This window comes from Mustela erminea, chromosome 6 (assembly GCF_009829155.1).
Source record: "Mustela erminea isolate mMusErm1 chromosome 6, mMusErm1.Pri, whole genome shotgun sequence".
Classification (NCBI taxonomy): domain Eukaryota; kingdom Metazoa; phylum Chordata; class Mammalia; order Carnivora; family Mustelidae; genus Mustela; species Mustela erminea.
The window spans coordinates 47,266,223-47,289,150 of record NC_045619.1 but is presented as its reverse complement, the minus strand read 5'-3'; the positions used below and the strand labels follow the sequence as shown (position 1 = coordinate 47,289,150).

At 42.2% G+C, this 22,928-nt stretch overlaps 1 protein-coding gene and 1 long non-coding RNA gene across 2 annotated transcripts in view; both read left to right on the top strand.

Moving 5' to 3' along the window:
* The window catches only part of MYRFL (myelin regulatory factor like), a 123,221-nt gene that overhangs the window by 3,699 nt on the left and 96,594 nt on the right, over positions 1 to 22,928 (top strand). The window lies entirely within an intron of this gene.
* LOC116593156 lies at positions 345 to 20,820 on the top strand. The gene is made up of 3 exons (XR_004286780.1): positions 345 to 1,661; positions 10,858 to 10,865; positions 20,808 to 20,820. It is a non-coding gene; the product is annotated as an uncharacterized LOC116593156 (long non-coding RNA).

Sequence of the window (22,928 nt, the reverse complement as noted above, 5' to 3'; positions counted from 1 at the left end):
AGTGTTTGCCTCTTTCCCGTGCTAGATTGTATTTCTTCTAATCCCCTACGTTTCAAAAATTGCAGGTTTGTCTTGTCTCTAAAATTACTGAATGCAGCACAGGAAAGATGTAAGATCTTATTAAGATAGTTTTTCTCTGAGTATATAAAACAGCAAAGGAACACCTCCTCCCCCTTCCCATTTTTGCTTTTCACAACACTTTATTTTGTTTTTTCTTAAGATTTTGCTTATTTATTTGAGAGAGAAAAAGGGAGAGCCTGAGCACAAGTAGAGGAAGGCAGAGGGAGAAGCAGACTCCCTGCTGAGCAGAGAGACTGATTCAGGGCTCAATCCCAGGACTGGGATCTTAATCCTGGGATTAGGACCTGAACCCAAGGCAATGGCTTAACTGACTGAGCCACCCAGGTGCCCCTCACAACATTTTAATAATGTGCAACTGAATAATGATTTGTTTTTGAAGGGACAGGCATACAATAGGAATGCGTACTTTTTCCTCTGAGAGAGACATACTATAGGACATGGTTACACAGATTTTCTTCCTTCTAAAAATCTGAACTGATGGTAAAGCTTCTCATATTTAGTGGGGTTGATGTTCTCATGGAGGGTCTGTTGAAAATGTCATTACCATTGGAGACTTCAGTATGGATTTGGTGTTTCATCAGCCATGCTCAGACTTCCATGTGAAGGGAACTGTGACCATACCTTTTATACATTTGAAAGGTATTTCCCAGGAGGAAATAGGAGAATTGAGGGCAGACCTGTTTATTCACAGAATCTGGAGGGCAGTTTGCAGCACATTGAGAAGTGCTTTCGGCCTTTCTTATGATTTGTAGAGTGCCTAATAAATTCTAGATATTAAAAGGTTGAATGGAATTGACCCAACACCAAAAAGTACCAAATACAGAGTGATGGTCCAAAAGAATTGGTGAGATTCTAGGTCACCATCAGAAGGAATCAATACAATATAGTGGTTTCTGTGGCTTGGATTTTGTCAGAAGTAACAAGAAGAAATGTAAGACCAAGAGAATTATCACATTATCTCAGTTGGGACCCATCCCACGGGATACTTGGTCTCTGATAGTAGCCAGATCAGTGTGTCCCCGTGGGCCAGGCTTTGCACACAGTAGGCACACTAACATAGCTCTATTTTATAGTCTATGATTTTATATTCTATGCAACTTTCATTCTAGCAGTGTGTAGCAATCTCCAAGCTCTAGCTACTAATGCTTTATTTTAGGGAAACCACCAATTCATTTTATAAAATCATGAAGTCTACTTGATTCCTTCTAGACCTAGAAAGTTCATCTGGTCTACCTTCTGGTTTCTTTTACACCAATAGGATTCCTAGACTGTCTTTGTCTTATTTTCAGATGTTTCTAAGGATAGTTTCATGAGTCTTCTCTGTAGCTTGCTAAAATATCCGATTATTATTTTAATAGTATTTTTCTTAGCTTAAACCAAACTGTGTTGCTCCATTTGAAGCCTTTCTTTTCATGAGGGAGCAGTCATTTCTCCTCATTTTTAGAAATAAAAAAAAAAAAAGAGCCACTAGCTTAAGTGATTCCCTTCTGCCTGAAAACCATACAGCTAGTTGTCAATTTCTTATTACCTCCACTCTTGAGCAAATACCGAGCACCCACCTTGTGCCTTGGTAGTTTGTAGTCTTTCCCTTAGATCTTAACGATTCCTTTCTGAAATATTCCTTAGAATGAGGACAGCGAAATTAGATATGGTATTCTCATGAGGAGAGCCATTTGCTCATGCTCCTGTTGATGTATCAGTTCTTTTCTTTTATTTTTTCTTGAGAGGGAGAGGGAGGAAAGAGGCTGAGGGAGAGCGAAAGAGAGAGCATCTTAAGCAGGTCCCTGCTGAGCATGGAGCCTGACACAGGGCTCCATCTCACACCTGAGATCATGAGCTGAGTTGAAATCAGGAGTTGGCTATTTAACTGACTGAGCCAGCTGGGTGCCCCTGTCAGTTCTAATTAAATGCGATCTTGTATTTAAAAAAACAAAAACAACAACAAAAAATGAAGTCTGAAAAATCAAGAAAAATTGTGGCAATTTGTTACCTAGCTGAAAGCTATTTTCTGTTTCCTCAGATCCTTCAGTCTAAGAAACTAAGCCTTAAATGCATTTTCCTCAGGAACGTGTTGGATTGGGGTGCCTGGCTGGCTCAGTTGATAGAGCATGCTACTCTTGATTTTGGGGTCATGAGTTTGAGCATAGAGGTTACTTTAGAAAAATAATTTTTTTTATAAGTATCTGGATTGGGGCGCCCAGTTAGCTCAGTTGGTTAAGCGTCTGCCTTCGGCTCCTGTCATGATCCCGGAGTCCTGGGAAGGAGCCCCATGCATGTCAGCCTCCCTGCTCAGCGGGGAGTCTGCTCCTCCCTGCTTGTGTTCTCTCTCTCTTGCTTGCTCTCCCTCTAATAAAGAAGTAAAATCTTTAAAAAATAATAGGATAAAAAAGTATCTGGATTAACAATATCATTTTCAATTAAATGGTCTTACGTGTCAAAGCTCATGATGATCTTAGTTTTTGTTTTAAACTTTATGCCGAAATCTTTATGATGTGTGTCAGGAAAATGACAAGAACAAAGGGCAATTTCAGGTGGCTAGCAATTCTAATTCTAATTCCCAGTCTGCCACTGATGCAATAGGTAGGTCAGTGAACTAAAGCAGAGAAAGATCCGGTATTCTAGGGATCCCAACGTCCTCTGGGAACTGATACCATGTGACATGTTGGGCTTTTTCAAGAAAGCTGGTACCACTGCAAGAGAAAGGTTATCAGAAGAGAAGCACCTTATTTTATTTACAATAACTAAACTTGGTTACGAGCTAAATTCCTAATAGTGCTGGATTAATTAAATGAATTATGATTTTTCCATGTAATGGAATATTTATAACTATAAAAATGATGATTAAAAATTGTTCATTATATAAAGGGGAAAGGGGGATTATAAATTGGTATATATGATTGAATATATGTGTATACATATATACATGTACATGTAACTTCCCGGAACAAAGTTTATTAAAACTGATTTGTAAACAGTTAATATAGAGATGCCTGGGTGGCTCAGTCAGTTAAGCATCTGCCTTCTGCTCAGATCATGATCCCAGCATCCTGGGATCAAGTCCCGAGTCTGGCTCCCTGCTCAGCGGAGAGCCTGCTTCTCCTTCTCCCTCTGCCTGCTGCTCTGCCTACTTGTGCTCTCTGTCAAATAAATAAATAAATAAAATCTCAAAAAAAAAGAGAAGAACATGAAAACATTTAATAACTATACATACATGCTCACACACAGACCCGGAACTGACTGGATGAGTATGCTTCAAGTATTAATAGTTGTTATCTCCTAGTGATAAGAACATGGGGATTTTCATTTTCCTCTTTATACTTTACTATTTAAGCACTTAATAGTTGAAATGTATTGTTGTAATCAGGATATGTTAAATAGAGGAGAATGAGTTTAATTCAGCAAAACTCTTCTGTTTAAGATCCATGTATAAAGAAAAAAATTACAAAAGACTTTGATACAGGTGAAAAAGATTACAGACCTCCTCCCTAGTAAACCATGCCTAGATCACATCCTTCTGGGGGTATCAAATTCTGTGGGATTTATACCTTTCATTGTGTTATAGCTATTTTAAAACTCTAGATGTTGCAGGTAACTATATCCATGTAAATGATTTTGTCTATAGATAATGTAAATGAACTTGCTTTAAGTGGGTAAAAACCAATTTTGCATTTTCTTGTAAAACCACCCCATGGCCTAGATGGATAGATATAGGTGTTGTAGATCTAGATCTAGATCTGCTGTTTGAATTCTCCTTGAGTGGCTCAGTCAGTCGAGGGTTGGACTCTTGATTTCAGATCAGGTTGTGACCTTGTGGTCCTGGTGAGGCTCCTCGAATAGCAGGGATCTGCTTCTCTCCCTCTCTCTCCTCCTCTCCCTCAACTCCTACCCCTGCTCGTGCTCTCTCAAATAAATCAATAAATCTTTTTTTAAAAATTAGGTAGTTTAATTCTTTGATGTGCATTCATCTTATATTGCATGAAAGTCATGATTTTATCTTTTTTTTTTTTTAAAGATTTTATTTATTTATTTATATAGAGAAAAAGACAGCGAGAGAGGGAACACAAGCAGGAAGAATTGGGAGAGGGAGAAGCAGGCTTCCCACCAAGCAGGGAGCTGGGTGTGGGGCTGGATCCTAGGACCCTGGGATCATGACCTGAGCCTAAGGCAGACACTTAAGGACTGCACCACGCAGGTGCCCCAGTCATGATTTTATCTTTAAAATTAGATATCCTTTGATACTTGAAAAGTTTTAAGTTGGTTAACTTGGACTTTATCGATTTCACCTTAAGTTTGAACCAGATTAATAACAACATTTATTACACATTTACCACGTGCCCAGTACCATGCTATTCACTTTATGTTCATTATTTCATTTAATTCTTACAACAGCTCACTGGATAAAAAGGAATAAGCAAATGAAATGCAGTAAATCTCATTCTTCAGTTTGCTTCTTCTTCTTTTTTTTTTCCTTTTTTGAAAGCTGTGATTTCACATTCTTAATTTGTTTCCTTAGGTATTTCTTTGGACTACCTTGATATCAGAGGAACTCATCTTTTATTTTCAGGCTTTTTAGAAGATTTTATAAAAACTGATTTGAGGGGTGCCTGGGTGTCTCAGTGGGTTAAAGCCTCTGTCTTTGGCTCAGGTCATGATCCCAGTGTCCTGGGATTCAGCTCCTTACCCGGCTCCCTGCTTGGCAGGGGGCCTTCTTCCCCCCCACTCCCCACCCCCAACCTGCCTCTGCCTACTCGTGATCTCTGTCTGTCAAATAAATAAATAAAATATATATTTATTTTTAAATGATTTGAGGGATGCCTGGGTGGCTCATTTGGTTAAACACCTGCTTTCGCCTCAATTCATGATCCCAGAATCCTGGGATAGGGATCTGCATGGGGCTCCTTGCTCAGTGGGGGAAACTGCTTCTTCCTCTACATGCAGCTCCCCCTGCTTTTGCGTGCTCTCTCCCTCTGACAATTAGTAAAGGCTTTAAAAAATTTTTTAAAAACTGATTTAAGAAGAATATTTAATTGTTTATTGTGTTTAATCTTTAAGGAGGAAGTTTTCTGAATTGAAAACTTATTTAGCTCTTCTTGGTCTTGTCCTGAAGTACATTCTAAAACACTTGCTGGCTTTTCTTGAAAGCGAAAGAGGAGATTCCTACCCTGACTGCATGGAGTGGGAAAAAACCACATAGTAAGAGCAGATAACAAGGAGAAACACAAGGAAGACACTGGTCCACTGAAACTCCAGCACGTTCTTTGAAGTTTGAGGAGCAGGTGGCTTCTAGAACCCGAAGCTGTGGTCAGGCAGGAACCACCTGACAGCTCCTTAGATCTAAGAGGAAGAACAGTCCATTCAGGAAGCAGCTGTCAACAAACTTCCAAATAGTCTGCCGCCCTCTCTCTGCTTAAGATTTAAAATGTTAGGTAGCTGTTATTAAGCAAGAATTGTAAGGATGCAGGATAGGCAAAAACATCTGCTGCCCATGAACTGTACAGGGATACCCTGGAGGGCCACGTGTTCAGGCAAATGGGGAAAATACAGAGCTCTGGAGTAATAACTCAAGTGCCCAGCCCCCATGGGATGGATCTAGAAAGGCTTCCAAGGAAGGTGAGCAGAATTGTTGAGGAGGAGAAGAGATATTGCTTAGAAAAGTGCCTATGGGGGCACCTGGGTGGCTCAGTGGGTTGAAGTCTCGGCCTTCGGCTCAGGTCATGATCCCAGGATCTTGGGATCAAGCCCTGCATCGGGCTTTCTCCTCCGTGGGGAGCCTGCTTCCTCCTCTCTCTCTGCCAGCCTCTCTGCCTACTTGTGATCTCTGTCTGTCAAATGAATAAATTAAAAAAAAAAAGGAAACTATGAATAAATTATTTTTAAAAATGTGCCTATGTGCATATAGTAGACAGTCAGTAATATTAATTGAATAAATGAATGAAAGAACAATGCAAAAGACTATTCTAGTCAACAAAGAGTGATTGAACTTGGGTTTGGAGAACCCAGCAAGTTCAAATATAGGAAGAAGGAAAACTTGCCCAGGAAGAAGCGGAAAGCTCTAGTGAATAGAATAAACGGAAGCAGACCCGAAAAAGTGTTGCCAGGTGATGGAAAGCCTCAGATGAATGGTAAATGTATGAAGTGGTCCTCGCATGTTATTTCTCCAAAAGTGAAACCAACTCTAACTGGTGGATGAGTCTGACTTCCTGAACTGAGAGGCATCAGAAGCTCCGAAAACCTATCAGCAGTGCCGGAGGACAAAGCTACAGTGCCCAAGGCTGGCCCTGGGCAAGGCTGTTTTGTGGGGAAGAGTGTCGTTGGCCTCAGGCCAGGCCCTCAATTCTTTGTTTTTCTTTCACTTTGGGGCCACCACTTTCTCAGCTTCTCAGCACCCTTTTGCCCTCTTCTTTCTGCGCCAATAAAACCTGAGCATTCACAGAAGGTACAAACAGCGAATGATCAGATGTCATCACACATCTGTATTGAGCCTTGCCCCTGTGTGCTTTCAGTGGACACGAAGATGTTTTGACCAAATGAATCGAAAAAGGTTGCATCTCTAAGTGTAGGTTTGGTTGTTCTTCAGTGGTGGAATTTTAGATGTTTTGTCTTGGCAACGTCCTATAGTTATCATTGTAGGACCGATTTTATTGAACATTTATTACGTGCTGGACATAGAGTTTAATTAGGAACATGGATTCTGAGTCAGCTGTCTTCGATGTGAATTCTGGTTCTGCCATTTATTGCCTCTCGGATGATGGAGGAGGAAACCACTGCAGGTCTTAGTTTCCTTATTTAGAAAATGCGGATAACAGCATTATCCCAAATTTTGGTTGTAGTATCTCTACGCCTGGCACAGAGAGCTTAATTAATATTAGCTATTGTTATTCTCGTTGTTACCTTGCTAGCGCTTTCTCTGTGTGACATCAGCACAGTCCTGTGAGGGATTTTTATCCTCCCATGAGAATCAGGAGGCTGGAGCAGGTTAACTTGCTTGAAGATCATCCCGGTAGAATGTGGATGCGAGTTCCTCACATGTCCCCTTTTTAAAATTGAAACAGCCAAAGTGAGCCAGGGGTTGCCCTCACGCGGAGGGATTCAGTGGTGAACAGAGTCCTTGTTTGGGAGCTGCTCCTCATCTGGCTGAAGAGAGAAGACAAGCAAGGGAATAGAATAACTTCAGAGAGTCAATAATTATGAAGAGAATAAAACCAGATAGTTGTGCAGAGAGAGACTGAAGATGGCAGGGAGAGCAGGTGACATAAGCTCAGGTAACCGGGAATGCTTCTGAGGAGGTGGCATTCCGGCAACTCATCCACCAGGGGTAGGATTGCTGGTCAGGGCTGTGTCTGTGTGAGACTTGTGCTCTGTTGCTTTAAGTGAGGCCAGTCATTATGTTTGAATGATTTTCTACTCAGCCACTTAAGTGCAGGCTTAGGGTAGGGGAAGAATTGGGTTTTTACAAAGTTGAGGTTTTCCCAGGTGAGTCCCAGGTGAGAGAAGGGAAGAGAGTGACTAGCCTTTGCAAGGGAGTAATTGGAGTGACGGGCCCTGACTCCTCAGCGGGGTAAAAAGGGAAAGGCGAGTCGCAAGGGGTGAAGAGGTGTGGAAAGGTGGCGGTAGGTTTATGAATGGGGGATCCCAGTGGGTGAAATGATAAGAGTAGAAGCACCAGTGTCAATGAGTGGAAAGGATGGGCTGGTCAGAAGACAACACTTGGAACTGAGACTTCAGAGGGTGGTGCAGTTACTGGTTTGATGCCAGGGTTTCGCAGGGCGCCATGACGGAAGGTGTCTGAGGTGAGGTGGAGAAAAGGTGGGAGATGAGGGGTTTAAGAACCTGAGAGGCTGGGAGAGTATCGGGTGGATGTGGAAGCCCTGAGTGATGGTGAAAGTGGTGTTGCAGAGAGGAAGAGAGGGAAGCACATGCTGGGTGTCCAGTGAGACAGCAATAGTGAATGAGCGAGAGGTTCCTAGATGGCGCTACCAGGAGGGGCCTGGTCATCTGATATGTGCTTCATTGGAAGAAGGGAGGCGGAAAGCTGATCTGAAAACAGCAGAAGAGTAAGGAGAACACCTCCCCCTTTTAGCCCCCAGGAACATGTGGGAGCACTTTTATTGGAGATGTTCTGTAATTTAACCAGTTCTTATGGCTGGACATTTGGGCTTGCTCTAGATCTTTCCCTGTTCTACATATAATGTGATCATATAATGTGATGTTCTTATTGGAACATCAAAGCTTACCCTGAGTGGGCATTCCCATGGGTCAACATATCCCAAGTTCTTTAGACTATTCAAGAACAGGACAATAATAACAATATATTGTTTTCAGCTTTGAAAACATTTTTTGAGCATTCCCCAAGTTCTATTGCCAATATCTGGATTTATAGCCTTTTAAAGTACATGTGTTTGAGCCTGGGTGTCCCTCAGTTTTCCCAAATCCACACATTCAAAGTGGAACTCATTAATCTTCTCTCTGATTTCAGTCTTCACTGCCTCCCATGTTCCCTTTGCTCTTCAACAAACCCCCCAAACTGGAAACTGGGGTGTCACTCTTGATGACTCCTTCTACACTCTATAGCTAATCTTTTATCAAATTGTTGCTTCCACCTCAGAGATGTCTTTCGGCTGCAACCGCCCCCCCTTTGTTCAGAGATTTCATCTCTTGCAAGAATCTCTTAACTTCTGTCTTTCTGTTGACCATCTTCCACTTTGCTGTTGACTCATGTAGATGCCATTGCTTAAACATTTCTGTTGAATCTCCTTTGCCTGAGCTTAGCGTAATTGTCCCAAGATGACATTCCAGGTGTCCTATCGCAGGGGACTCCTCCATGCTCATATCTGTTATAGGTGGTTTGATATAAGTGGTTAAGGTCATGCTCCAAAGCCAGAGTTCCAATCTTGACTCTGCCCCTTGCTAGCTGTGTGATCTTCCTCCTACTTCATATCTCTGTGTCTCATTTATGTACCTATAAAACCAGAATATTCCTTGTAACTATCTAATAGGGTTTGGGAAGGTGACATGATGCTGTCTACATGAGGCTCAGAATAGTCCCTGGATTACTATATTTTTGCTATTACTATTATTATCTTCAATATTGTTCTTACTATTACCTATACCCCAGCCTCACAACTTCTCATGGTTTCTTGAATGCTTCCTGCCCTTTCATAACACTGGCTCTTTGACTGTGCCCTCTCCCCAGAATGCACTTCCCTACTTCTTTCTCCAGCAGACTTCCCTGAGCTAAGTTAGAAGCAAAATTCTCCATGCTTCTCCCGCACTTTGTCTACACCCTTGGGTGCGCACCCTTCACATCAAAGTTCAGTTTCTGTGTTTTGCACGTCTGTCTCCCACAGAGGACAGTGTAAGCATCTCCCTGTAAGGATTTGTCTTTGTCTCGCTCATCTTTGAAGGCTCTCTGTCTTGCATGTTGCCGTTACTGAAAAGATGTTTGTTGAATGTGTGTTAAGTGAGTGAAATTCTTGACCAGAATTTCTGGTGGAGAAACAGGGGCCCTTCTTTTGCCTTATATGTAGCTGTTCAGTTTGTGCTCATTTTCTCACTTTTCTCTGGATATCTCATTTTCTCTGGGTATTAAATATCCAGACCAACTCTGGAGAGGAAGTCACAGCTCCTCACCGATGTTTGTTATGTAGATTACTCTTGGATCTGTGACCTAGGGTGGTTTCCTCTGTTCTCCTTAAAAGGATCTATTAGCAGGAAGGGAATGAAGGTGGTGTGATGTTCAATAGAAAACAAGGCAGAGATGCTAACTGGGGATGGAGAGATTCAAAACCCAAGTCCCTTTATGACAGGTTCAGGCTCTGACTCAAACTGAGCCATTAGCTATGAATCAAAATGAATACTTAGAAGCCATCAGGAGACTTTCGGAGTCTAAGAGAGGAGTGGATGGTGCAATCCTGAGGAAGAATAAAGGTCCAGGGGCGCCTGAGTGGCTCAGTCAGTTAAGTGTCTAACTCTTGATCTCAGCTCAGGTCTTAACCTCAGGGTCATGAGTTCAAGCCCCATGCTGGGGTCCATGCTTGGTGTGGAGCCCACTTAAAAAAAAAAGTCCAAGCATCAGGGAACACAGTCAAGGTAATGGGGGTTGCAGGAATGATCTTGGGGATTGTCTGATTACAGGTCTTGCCCATTTTTTATAGTCCACCCACATGACCTTTGGAAATTAGGCACCTTTACAAATCACACACATTAACCCTGAGCTCCTGACTCCAATCTGCATGTGTGGTGATGAGTGACGTGGTTCTTAGACCACAGGCTTTGCTTCCAGATTGCCCTGGGTGGAAATCTCAGCTTTACCATGGACTTAGGGTGCAGCCTTGGCAAATGACTGGGTCTCTCTGAGCCTGTGTCCTCAGCTATCAAGTGAAGTAGATACTGTTTCATAGGAGAGGAATGAGAATGAAGTAAGATGATCTTAGGCAAAGGGCTTTGCATGGTGCCTGACCCACTGTTACTGCCCAGTGCAGTAGTTTTATCAGTAACCTATAATTAAGAAAATGTTCATTCTTTTAAAGAAGCTCCCTGAAGCAGCCTGTGATCAGTCAGAAAACTACTAGCCTGTAATGAACACTTGATGTGACACGCTGTACCAAATCTTAAGCTGTATTAATTCTTAATTTGCACAACAAAATGAACAATGAGATAATGTTATCACCACTTTATAGATGAGGAAAGAGAGATTCAGAGTTTGTATCTGGCCCAAAGGAACACGGCTATTATGTCTGAGAGCTTGGAGCTAGGCAGAAGCCTGTCTTACTCCAGGGGCTTGTGTTCCTCCTCACTCCGCCCGGTGTTTTCTGAACAGGTTGCAGAGGACCATCTGTAGACTTAGCTGCCGAACTTCCGGCTCCTGTTCAAATAACTGGGATGCGCACGTGCGCGCGCACGCGTGTGTATGACAGGGCGCCAGTTTGCATGTAATTCCATTCCATAGATGAAATTATTCTGGAGTCTGAGTGATTGGTACATTAGTGTCATCCGGCTTTTTCTTTTTCTTTTTTGCAAAACCCAGCTCCAATGCTATGAGATGAGGTGTTAGGGATAAAAAGGCAGTAGTTTATGTTCATAGAGCAGGCGGTTACAGATTCCCAGAAGACAAGGCTACCCAGTAAGAATGCAAAGCTAGAAGAATACCAGCCCTGGCCTGAGCACTGCTCAGAGCAAATCAAACATCTGTAGAGGGGGTTGGGGCAGCGGGGTTCCTCAGAAGTGTAGTAGGAAATATTGACTCTCCAACTTGGCTTTTTTTGGTAACCAGAGTCAGAACAAAAAGCCCAGTGAGAGGATACTCCGATATCTGATTCGCTGATGGTAGCAACATAAGAAGCAATTGTCATGCTCAGTAATGTGAGATAATGTGTTCTAAGGAGAACGTGAGATGACTTGACAGCTGGAAGGAGTGTCACTCCACCAGGGTGAAGCCGATCAATAGCCTCAAATATTAGGAGCTGAGAAATATGCTTCCTGTGAATTTGTGGCTGTGGGTGGTGGCATAGGCTTTGGTGAACCAGGCAGACCTGGGTTTGAATCCTGATTCCCCTGCTGCTTAGTTGTGGACCTTGGGCTAATGACTTAACATCCTAACATTTCAGTTTTCTCCATCTGTAAAATGGGGATAATAACATCTGGTTCTTAGGGTTATGGAGATGAATGAGGAAATAAATGATAGCTATTGATTTTATTATAACATTTGCAAGTGTGAAGGAACCAAGTTGCTTGCTTGCTTGCTTTTGAAACAAGAATGAGTACAAGCTACACACACACACACTTCTTTTTCAAAGAAACACTCCTGTCTCCAGGGAGTTATTACAACTTTTACATGTTCACATTAATTCCAGAGCCTTTATAATCATAAAATCCATTTATAGCCCTTAGTTGCCAAGCAACATAGGACAAAGTACTGAGTATTTCCTTTTATTGCAAAAGGTTCAGCTTTTCCATATTGGTCTTGAAATCAACATTTTTCAGAAAAGACGGAACTGTGAAAATACTGTATTTCCAAGGTTTTTTGAGCATTCCTTGCTTGGGGAATGCTCAAAAAATGTTTTCAAAGCTGAAAACAATATATTGTTATTATTGTCCTGTTCTTGAATAGTCTAAAGCATTTTGTGCTAATTTCACAGTAAATCTTTAAGAAGGTCTGAAGATGGGAGACTGCAAATTTAGTTTAAGGGGAGAACTTGCTTCATATAATCTACATTCTGAGGATGCTCTCACTGTAGGAGAACTAGTTCTTTGATCCGTCATTGTCTTTCCAGAAAGACTGGGATGACATAAAATTCATATGAAGAATGCTGTCTGCTGACCTTGGTAATTGATGACCTCAAACATGTCATTCAACCAGGTTTTGACAGGGTTTGGGGAAGCTGGCTTTGAGGCACATAACTGAACTAAATTCTCTTCTTCTTTGAAAGGTACTAATGGTTTTAATTATTTTTTGTTGTTTTGCCTGTGGATAATTAGGAGGTAAAGGTTGAAAGTCCAAAGAGAATTGAAAGAGTATATTACTATTTAATAGTCTATAAAGGATCCCGGTACAACTTATATTTTTAACTGCTCATAAAAGCATGTATAATAACAGTTTTTAAAATTTGTATAGCTATTTCTCTATGTGTGTGTATTAGAACAGGACAGAACAGATTAGAGAATCTCACCTGGAATTTTACTCTCCTTGTCCCACATGCATTGTGCACACGCAGTGGATTCCACAGATGCAAAGGGTGGAAGCAACAATCCTCTTTTCTTCTTTCCCTTGTTGGTTAGGCAAGCCTGTTGCTTTGAAACAAATCTGTTAAGTCACACAAGATGTTTTATATGCAGGAAGAGGCAGAAAGGACATCTACAAACTATTTCTTACAAATTTTCCAAGGTTGGAGCTAACCAAGACTCTTCTGCTAAAAGTAAATGTACTTTGGGATGATTTTTCTGTGTGACTATAGAAGAGTAAGATCTAGTAAAGACTAGGCTAATTTCAATTGATCAGTAGAAGGGCACTTTGAAATCTCTTATCCTGGGGTCCCTGGGTGGCTCAGTGGCTTAAAGCCTCTGCCTTTGGCTCAGGTCATGATCCCAGGGTCCTGGGATCGAGCCCTGCAGTGGGCTCTCTGCTTCCCCCTCTTTCTCTGTCTGCCTCTCTGCCTACTTATGATCTCTGTCTGTCAAAAAAATAAATAAAATCTTTTTTTTTTTTTTAAATCTGTGATTCATGCATCTCAAGAAGTGTTGTGCCTTAAGAAGTATTTGGAGAACTTTCATTTCTTCTTTGTATCTGCATGGGGATGACAGAAAGACAGAAGTCTGCTCCTGGAAGAAGGAGGCTCCTGTGTGAAAATCTGAGTTAGCCTTTCATGATAGTCAGGGCTGGAAACCATGCTTTGGACTTGGTCCTCCCTTTGCTGGCTGTTTATGGAAATGTTGGAAAAAATAAAAGTATACTCAGCCACCAATTTTTTAAAAAAGATTTTATTTATTTATTTGACAGACAGAGATCACAAGTAGGCAGAGAGGCAGGCAGAGAGAGAGGAGGAAGCAGGCTCCCTGCCGTGCAGAGAGCCCGATGGAGGGCTTGATCCCAGGACCCTGGGATCATGACCTGAGCGGAAGGTAGAAGCTTTAACCCACTAAGCCACCCAGGCACCCCTTAGCCACCAATTTTGACATTGTTTTATTTTGCCAGTTCATTCCTTACCCATCTTCAAGGTTTTCCTCTCACTCATCCAGTTGTATTATATTTGTTGATGGCATTTGACATTTCACAAACTCTCATTTCTGTCACTCATTGGTCCCTCTTGCAATCCTGAGAGGAAGGCATTATACAGATGAAAGAAATGGAGCCTCAAAGAAGTTGAAAGATATGTCTAAAACCACCCTGGTAAATGCCAGTGGTGGTGACAAAACCTTTATCTTCTCATCCCAAGTCCAAAGCTCTTTCCCTCTGGATACCCCTTCAAGGAGAAAGAGGTAACACTTGGCTTGGCTCATTGGCTTCCATATTCTAGGGTAGAAGTCAGACTAATACTTCAGTAAACATAGCCAGCCTTTGGAAAATCTCCTCCCTTTTATCCTCCTCTCCCTTACCTCTCCCCAGTCACCATGTTAATCTCCCACAAACTCGCCTCTGGCTACCTCACTGCACCCACTTTCCAGAACAGGGCCAGTAAGTTCCTATCATTTGGGCCTTCACTTAACCCCCTGCTTTGATGATCTGATCTGCCTTGACTGCAGTGATTGATCTATTGTTCTGAGTCCTGTGTTTGGGGTGTGAGGACGAGGAGCAGAGAAGGATTAAGAAGGGAAAGAACATTTATTATGTGCTGAGCACTAGTAGTGTTGAAGAAAAAATTGGTGATACTTGTTAAAGCCTGGTAAGGATGACTTTATTCAAGGGAGGGACTATCAAGATGGGTCTAGTGACCACTGTGATGGAAATTTGCAATGGGGAAGAGAGACTGGGCTCAACTCTGTGTGGGCAAGTGGGACTGTCTAGCCCAGGAGCAGGGTAAGAGAGGGATTCTAGCTAGACTAGCCTAACAGAATTCTTGCTGGAAGCAGGCTAGGGTGACCCGCCGTCTCCTGGGGCAAGGTGAGGTTGAGGAACCTGATTAGATGTCAAGGGTGATCAGATCTGGAGGATGGATGATTCTGGTTAAACTTACCATTAGGATTCTTGCTACAATTGGACAACGCGGACAGAAACATCAAAGTAGGCCTTGTTGGAAAGTTCAGAGAGGCCTGAGTAGTTTGATCTCGGGTGAACCTGTCAGCAGGTTCAGGAACCTGTCAGGATTACACATCACATTTAGTCTGTGAGCCATGCACTAAGGTGGTAACAACCCCCCACCCCCCCGCCAGATAAGGAAACAGGCCCAGGGAAGTTCAGCAGAACTAGAATTTATCTCAAGTTGGCCTGGTGGCAGTTCTCCAGATCTCATGCTTTTCCTTGCCTTCATGTTGTATGAAGCTCCTGCTTCTGGATTGCCCTTCTCTGCCCTGCTCACCTGGCTAATTGCTGTTGACGATGGAGGTCTCTGCTTTCGCATCATTCCCTTGGGGCTTCTGCACATTCCTAGTACTTTCCACTTCATCATGAAATACATGCCTTGAAAAGGCATATATTGCCTTTTTCTGGGTCTCCCTCCCACAGACAACTGGAAGGAAGGAACTATGTCTCATTCATTCCTTTGGCCTAAGCGGCCAGGGGCTGATGCATAGTCATCACTCCAACCCATTTATCAAATCAATAAATAAAAGCCCCAAGCCAGGTCTTCTTCCAAGTCTGTTGGATTTCCCTCCATTATTTCTCACATCCAAGAAGATCTGAGTCTTCATCCCACAGTCGCAGATGACCCAGTCCTCGGTCAGTGTCCTGCTGGGCTGCCTTCCCCTCCCTAACCCCCTATCTACCTGGCTTGGCAGGACAGGAAGGCACTGCTGAGGCAGGACGGGTGCTCTTCAGAGCCACAGGGTGGGCAGCTTCTGTGGCATATTTCCCTGAATATGTGCCATGCAGGGTCCACCCACTGGGGGCATCGATTTCATATTCAACATTGTACATTCCAGAGGATCCAAACCACCTGGTAAGCTTATGGGTAGATAGCCGCCCTTTAGCTCTCCGTCCTCTGGGGTGTTTTCCTCTTCATACTTTCCCTTCTTCCTTCTTCTTTCTCTTTTTTGGCCCTTGGTGAAATTAGAGCTGCTAAGAGACCAAACCAGAGCAATAATTCTTCAACAATTTTGAACATAAAATAAATGAGATTTCTTGATGTGTTCCTATACCACTTGAAAGAAAGGTTGTAAGCTTCTGTTTGCCAAATTTCTCTTCCACAGTTAAAAATTAATATTGGTTAACATGCAGTTGATTGTGTTTTATTCATTTCCCTGTGTATATTAACCTTAGTATATGTTAGTGAAGAGAAAGGGCACAAAGCATAAAAGTTTCATCCTCATGTTGAAGGGCTGGGAGGAAGCTCGGCTGTAAGGTTTTACAGCTCCTGGAAAACTGGGTTCCCAGATTCCCAGAAAAGCCAGAGTATCTTGCTTAATTTATATTCCAGATCATTAATTTGAAAGGAGAAGAAGTGTGAACTTGATAACCAATTAATTAAACATTGAAATATGACATGAAAATCGAGGTTACATGGGGGCAATAGACTGACCATTTCCCCCTCCTACTTTAAATCCCATGCAAAAGTTTACATTATTCACCAAGAAGCTGTGCAAATTGCCATAAGGGCAGCGGTCCAAAGGTACTGAACCAATCAACAATCATTTATTATTTACACTGAGTGGTTCCTGAGTCTGTGAAAAAGCAAATAAGACACATTCATCTGGAACTGTCATAATGTTGATGCTGAAAGGTCATAGATCTACTACATTTTTAAGTTGTATATGGCAGACACCATCAGCTGCCTTCTCAGTAGTGGTCCAGCCACCTTCTTTTCTGCTGGCAAAAGCTTTTTCTATTCTGAGAGAGGAGGAGAGTCCTGAGCTCAGGAAGGGTAGGCTCTAATGTAATTGATTTAAGTCAGGTATCACAATCAAGTATCAAGTTCCTCCTCTTTCTCCCCTTGTCTTCATAATTCAGCAGCTATAACTCTTTTTTGCAATGCCTTCCATCTTCTTTTCTATAAAGGGAAACTTTCTGTATTTGCTGAAGCACATAACAATATTAATAATACCTTTGACATGTCCTTTACATTTTTACCATGAATGTTATTGTTTTTCATTAGTTTTTGAGTTGTTTGCCCCAACCCTACTTTCCTTCATTCTTTTGCATGATTTTGCAGAAAGCAAGGTTGTTCAAGAACACATATATTATGGGAGAGTAGAAAACACCGGAGCCCGTGTAAGAACAATTGTGCTTATTATAACTTGAGTAAGTTGCTTAAGCAGGCTAAGGACATTTGGTTTTCTGAGAAATGGAGATAATAATAGTACCTATCTGATAGAATAAAATTATTTTGCAAGTCAAATGAGAATGAAATGTAAAATCCTTAGCACAATACTGGTCCATAAAAAGTGCTCAAAAGACTTACCAAGTATTGTTATTGTTCTTCTCCATTGACCATCTTTTGTGTGGCTTGACTGGTGAGTCTTTCCCACTCTGCTGGATCTCCCCTAGACACCCTATTTGTCAACATTCCTCTGAAGGTGTGGAGCCCGGGTCATCAAGGTCAGATATGTGCATAGAAGAAGAGGGCCTCACCATCCTAGTTCTGTACTCAGTGATTTTATTAGTATAATTCTACATTAGTTTCTTTGTCTTCCCGATACTTCCTCATGATGGCCCAACTAAAAGACCTTTGTCTGTATCCCTATTCACTCATAAACCAAGTTTCCCCATCTCCTGTTTATGTTAATTTAAAAAGTAAACGTAGAGCTAAACACTTAATGTGCTAACTGTCCTCTTGTCAGAGTTAGCCATCAACCCAGTCAGCCTGAGATTAGACCCAACTCTTTCAAAACATATCACTCCCTGCCTGTATCCTTCAGGCCATCTGTATACTTGACCAGTTTGCCTTCCTTATTCTTCTAAAAACAAAACAAAACAAAACAAAAACAAAAACAAAAAACAGATAATCACATCAAAAAATGGGCAGAAGACATGAACAGACACTTCTCCAAAGAAGACATACAAATGGCTAACAGACACATGAAAAAATGTCCATCATCATTAGCTATCAGGGAGATTCAAATCAAAACCACATTGAGATACCACCTTATACCAGTTAGAATGGCCAAAATCAACAAGAGAGTAAACAACAAGTGTTGGGGAGGATGTGGAGAAAGGGGAACCCTCTTACACCATTGGTGGGAATGCAAGTTGTTGCAGACACTTTAGAAAGCAGTGGAGATTCCTTAAGAAATTAAAAATAGAGCTACCCTATGACTCTGCAATTGCACTACTGGGTATTTACCCCAAAGATACAGTTGTGAAAAGAAGGGTCATCTGTACCCCAATGTTCATAGCAGCAGTGGCCACAGTTGCCAAACTGTGGAAAGAGCCAAGATGCCCTTCAACAGACCAATGGATTAAGAAGATTGGGTCCATATATACAATGGAGTATTATGCCTCCTTCAGAAAGGATGAATACCCAACTTTTGTATCAACATGGACAGGACTGGAGTGAAATAATGCTGAGTGAAATAAGTCAAGCAGATAGAGAGTCAAATATTATATGGTTTTGCTTACTTGTGGAGTATAAGGAGTAACACAGAGGACATTGGGAGATGGAGAAGAGAAGTGAGTGGGGGGAAATTGGAGGTGGGGGGGACGAACCATGAGAGACTGTGGACTCTGAGAAACAAACTGAGGATTTTGGAGGGGAGGGGGTTGGGGTTTGGGGGGAGCCTGATGGTGGGTATTAAGAAGGGCCTGTATCGCATGGAGCACTTGGTATGTTGCATTAACAATTAATCTTGGAACACTGAAAATAAAATAAAAATCACAAATAACATTATTGACAAGGAGGAGAGCAGAGGCATTTCATACTAAATTTTAGGATTTTTCTCCGGGTTAGCATTTTGGGATATAATTGTTTTCCCAGGTATAAATTCTCCTAATCCTAATGCAATTTCCTCTGCCTTTCTCCATCTCATTGACAAATATAACCATCCTTGACTGCCTCCCTCAAATCAGATGGAAGCCCTGCTCCTGGGGTCTGACTTATCACACTATATTGGCACTGCCTGGTCTTTTTCTGTGCCCTTCCCTACTTTGAGGGTAAGATCGAGTGTTGCTCACTATTGTATCCTGGTGGCTAGCACATAGACACTTCATCAAATATTAATTAAATGTTGAATGAATTAATTAGCAATTTTGTTAGCAAAATTTGCAACAATTTTATAGCAAGTGTCTCATTGAAATCAAGAGACCCATTTCCACGGAGAGTCTCTGAATCTGGTAGTTGGAAAGCAGAACAGGCCAGGAAATGAAGTGCAGGCAGTCTCTTCGATGTCTTCTGCTGCTCTTAAGAGTCCAGTAGCCAAGTTTTTAATGATCCTTTCTAGAATTTTGCACCTGTGACAGTTCTGGAAAACCTACATGGGCGTTGCCCTCCTGTTACACAATGTGCTTGAACTTTCTTTACTCAAGTTGAATAAAGGTTAATTTTCGTTTTATCTTTTGATTATTGGGGACATAAATTTCAGGTGATTCATATCATGTTAAAGTCCAGAGACAGTCTTTTAATTTGGTCACTATTTCCAACAATGGGTCATGTTCACTGTGGTTTTAAAGAACTGATTAGATTCTTCCTGGATTAACGTAGGCTTATCTGTACAAGAAGAACTGGGGAGATTCCCAGACCTCCAGGTCATTAGGTGGAGTTCCTCTTGGGAGCAGGGCCCCGGTGCTCCTTTTTGTCTAAGTGCAAAAACGGGAGGACATGATACCAGCCAGAGCAGATAAAATGCTCAAGCTCCTTCTCTTGCTCCTCACCCGACTCTCTCATTTTCCTTATCTCAAGGCACCAGTACAACCTCCCACCAATCACCATGCTAAAACAGGGACTAGTGACTTGCCTAGATTCCTTCCATCCCATCACAGAGTCTAGTAGGCATCTCCTCTCAAATACCACCCACATTCAGTGATGTGCTGGTGAATGTTCAACAACCAACTCTTGGGGGGAAAAAAATCCCAATTTGAGGTGTTTGCCAATTTCCGTGGTGTAAATACACCCTCTATGGCTGGTTTCAAGTTGCTAACATGAAAACACTAAATATGGCGTGGGGAAGAGATGTGCACAAGCTTATACAAATTGGTTCCAAATCACTGTGCTTTCTTCTACCTTCTTGCCTCCACCTCCCCTGCACTGTCTCTGAGTTTCATGGCCTTCATGACCCAGGGATCTGTCCTTGCTGACTATTCTGGCCTCATGGACCTCTGTTCCTGAAGCTTTCCTGGTTTCCTTTTGCTCCTGTTGGGTCATTTAGGTGACCCTTAATGCCCCGTGTACATCTTTGTTGTCCTATCACAATGCAATGGTATGTGTTTATGTCAGGCTTTTTGACTGGTCTATGAACTTCTTGAGCACAGATAGGAATGATAAAGGGTGGTAGTTATTGAGCTAGGAACTATACTAAATATCTTAAATGCATTATCTCATTTCATCTTCACAATAACTCTGTAAGGTTGATGCTCTTATTATACTCTAAAGATAAGGAAATTGAGGCACAGAGAGCCTAGAGAATTTGCCCCAGGTTGCACAGCTGGTGGCACAAATCTAGAGCCATATTTGAACCTGGGCCTAGTTGAAGAACCAAGACCTTTAACTATTAAGTCTTCTTTGTCTTTGTGTGTCAGCACTTCGCACTCTGCCTGGTCTATAGCAGGGACCTTTTGCTTGTGTGTTAAGTAATGAGGGAAGGCTCATGTTGCCATAACCTTGACTAGTTTCTTTGCTCTAGTCTTGTTCAACTTCAGTCTAATCTCCCAAGAGCAAGCAGGATGGCCTTTTACAACAATAAACCTCATCATGTTATCCATGTGATGAAAATGTTCCAATGTCTCCATAACTTTCAAGATGAATTCCTTATCTTGATGCCTATGAACCTTTGTGATCTGGTGTCTGCTAATTTCTCTAGATAACACCTTGCACTATTCATAATTCCATTTATCCATTCAAATTCTAATACTTATCCAACAGATGAAATATTTTTTGAATAATTAGGCCTAACAATTAGGCCTTGTTCTAGGATGTGTACAAAAAGAGGCAGTCTTTCCCCTAGAGAAGTTTGGAGTTCAGTAGAAAGAGACAGACACACATCCCACAGTTGCTACTGTGGTTGAAACAGAAGTGCATCCAGCTCTCACTGGAGGCCACAACAGGCACTGTTCTCAGTCTCAGACACGTTCTTCACATGGCTATTGCCACACTAGTGGCACATTTCCACAGGAGTCCTCCTGCTGAGTTTTAAGGTTCATTTGCACATGTTCTTTTCTGTTCTTAGAATTTTTTTCTTGATAACTATCTACTCATCCTTGAAAATTCCTTCTGAAGTGTATCACCTGCAAGGAGTCCTTGCCACCACCACCCCACTCTGGCCAGCCTAACAGGCCACACGGTATTTCTATCTACAACCATCCTAACGCTTAACGCCATGTCCTACTCTAGCCGATGTTCTTGTCTCTCTCCCTGGGTTGTGAACTCATCTCTTATTTTATTCCTGAACACATAGTGGATACTAAGTAAATGTTGAATGAATGAATGAAACATTTAGTGAATTAATGATTGGAAATGTCATCTTTACTCATCTAACTCTGAATTGGCTGTGGCTCTAAACACTAACATTAGATTTAAATTCCAGTCTTATTTTTCAATACAAAATAATCTTAACATATGAGAGAAAGGGTGTTTGGTTTCTCCTCCTCTCTTCTGTCTTCTCTTCTTCTCCTCCTCCTCCTTCTTTGGAATATTGATGAACATTTCTGCTCGGATTTCTCATGAACACTGGTGTATCAGAGGGAAACTATCTTTATGTTTAAATCCAAAGGCCAGCCATTGGGGGATCCTCACTGCTGCTTTTTAGACTCTTTTAAAATCCTAGAGTTATTGTTACCGACAGATTTTTGACATCTTGGCCGTTGTCTGAATGCTCTAGGTGGCGATGCTGTGTGACAAAAGGTGAGAGTTGATAAAGGAAGGAACAGAGGGCATCTGGGTTGAGGAAAGTGATATAGGAACAGAGCCTATCCGATGGTAACAAGAAAGGACTGGTAGGTGGTCGACGGGCAGGTGGGTGGAGGAAGCAAGAGTAATGAAAGGAAGGGCCTTGCTGTATGTTCCCTACACACACCTTTGGGGAGCATTGTTTCCCCAAAGGTATATGTATGTCTATTAGTAGGTCCTGTGGATTTGACTTGGATTTGTCTGTAGTACTCTCTGGTGGATTGATCCTCTGTGTGCTTTTTTCTTGTCTGCCCAAGGCCAAACATGTGGCAGCTGTCCTGAGCCTAGAAGGGGAGGAGAGAACTAAGATGAAGAAGGCTTTTCTGAGAGTGAAAAAGGGGGTAGTTCTCTCACACTCCCAGGAGGCCTGGCAGCTTCCCCTGTTCTGAGCAAGACGATGACAGCCAGAAAATAAAAGTGTAGAACAGGGTGGGATCAAAGCTTGAAACCAAGCCTCGCCGACAGCGGGGGTGGGATGCCCAACAATGCCATCTCTGCACGTTTGGGTGTAGTAAATAAGTGTTTGGGACATTTATAGCAAAGTGATTATTTTTACAAGCATGAGGTTTATTTTAACAGTCGTTTAAGAGTTTCCCTGTGTGTATAAAGCCTCCTGAAAACAATTTTATCTGACACTACGGATTTATCTTGTTGAATAATTTCCTTTGAGTCTGGAAGGCACAGATGTGATTTTGGAGTCCTAGAGAAAGCTGGTTACTGCGGGGAACCTCTCTCCTTGTTCATGAAGGTGTTTGGACATGCCACTTGGGGCAGGTCCTGGGAGCTGTGGACCATCTATCTCTGCCTGCAGATGGTGGTGGGGGAGGCTGGGTGATGTAAAGCAAGTGATACATTGGTCAGGTCTTAGCATCTGTGGGCCACCTCTGATTTTTGTCTGCGGCAGTGTGTGTGTGTGTGTGTGTGTGTGTGTGTGTGTGTGTGCGCGCGCATGTGTGCTCACGCATGTGTGTGTACACATGCACACTCATGGGCATGTGTACATGTGTGTGCATGCATGTTTCTATAAAGCAGATGGAACACCAGCAGGGGCTTCAGTGGAATAATAAACAGATTATTCCCTCCATCTGCTTCTCTTAGCAATCAGCTTGACCAAAGCCCAAAGAAGAAGTAGAAGCTAGTCAGTCCTGTCAGCTGCTGGAGCAT